This window comes from Orycteropus afer, unplaced genomic scaffold (genome assembly GCF_000298275.1).
Source record: "Orycteropus afer afer isolate SDZICR_OR568_19922 unplaced genomic scaffold, OryAfe1.0 scaffold00397, whole genome shotgun sequence".
NCBI classification, from domain to species: Eukaryota; Metazoa; Chordata; class Mammalia; order Tubulidentata; family Orycteropodidae; genus Orycteropus; species Orycteropus afer.
The window spans coordinates 2,848,248-2,849,793 of NW_006921984.1; the positions used below are offsets into that span (position 1 = coordinate 2,848,248).

A 1,546-nucleotide genomic window follows, 5' to 3' on the forward strand; every position below is an offset into this window, starting at 1 on the left:
CCATCTTGCCAAATTTCCCCATTGAGATTATTTTTAAACTCCAGTTCCAAGAAGAGAATTTTTTAGATGTGGTTGGGAAGATGGGAGAGTCAGCAGTACAAGCATAGTCAGTGAGATTTGGAAATTTAGCTATGACATTCCATCTCATGGAAAGCTGTTGTTGTTAGGTGCCATAGAGTCAATTTTTAACCTATAATGACCCCAGATGACAGAATAGAACTGCCCTACAGGGCAGTTAGGAAGATATGGTTAGGAAGATAAGGGAACCATTAATACAAGCATGGTCAATAAGATTGGGAAATTTAGTTGTGAAGTTCCACTAACAATGTTCCTTCTCACAGAGAGCTCTGGTTGTTAGGTGCTGTCCAGTCACTTCTGACTCACAACGAGCCCATAGGATAGAGTAGGACTATTCCAGAGAAGATCACCAAGCCTCTCTACTTTGTAGCTGCTTGTTCTCTCCTATTGCTATGGTGACCAACCTCTTGGTTAGTAGCTGAATGCTTAACCACTGTGTTACTAGGACTCTTTCGTGAAGAACCCAATGAAACCAAACTCATTGCCATTGAGTCAATTCTGACACATAGTAACACTATATGACAGAGAACTGCTCTATAGGGTTTCTAAGGCTGTAAATCTTTATAGAAGCAGACTGCCACATCTTTCTCCCATGGTACAGATCATGGTTTCAAACTGCCGACCTTTCAGTTAGCTGCTGAGCACTTAACCACTGTGCCACCAGGGCCCCTCCTTCATGGAGAGTTAGTGCTAATGACTGATGAAGGCAGAACCATTTCCTTGAGTAGGAAGAGTAAGCAGATAAGCATTCAAAATGGAAGATGTTCTTTCTTTAAGGATCTTATGAGTGTCCAGTTGCCCGAAAGGATTTCCTTAGGCAGTCTGCTAAAACACTCCTTGAGTGATCTAAAAACTCCATTTTAGAAGAAATCAGTTCATCAGATGACATGATGTTTCAAAAGATCCCATGTTTGAACTGAGGTTTTGATTTCCCCCAGCATGCAGGTTGGATGAATTCTACTCTTTACTGCTCATATGTATTCACTTGTTGTTGTCAGGTACTGGCGAGTTGGCTTCAACTCATGGAGACCCCATTATGATAGAATGAAACACAGCTCAGTCCGGTACCACCCTCAACAACCTTTGCTGTGCTTGAGCCCATCATTGCATTCACTGTGTCAATCCATCTCATTGAGGGTCTTCCCTTTTTCACTGACCTCCACTTTACCAAGCATGATATCCTTCTCCAAGGAATGGTCCCTTCTGACAACATGGCCAAAGCAGGTGAGACAAAGTCTGGCCATTCTCACTTCCAAGGAACATCCTGGCTGCACTTCTTCCAGAACAGATTTATTTGTTCTTCTGGCCGTCCACGGTATTTTCAGTATTTTTTGCCAACACCACATCTCAAAAGCATCAACTCTTCTTTGGTCTTCCTTATGCGTTGTCCAGCTTTCACATGCATATGAGGCAATTGAAAACACCCCTGGCTTGGGTTAAACAAACCTTAGTCTTCAAAGTGATATAT

The 1,546-nt window shown here is 42.4% G+C and overlaps 1 protein-coding gene across 1 annotated transcript in view; it reads left to right on the forward strand.

The window, feature by feature from the left end:
• Positions 1 to 1,546, forward strand: part of TSGA13 (testis specific 13) — a 33,604-nt gene that overhangs the window by 21,849 nt on the left and 10,209 nt on the right. The window lies entirely within an intron of this gene.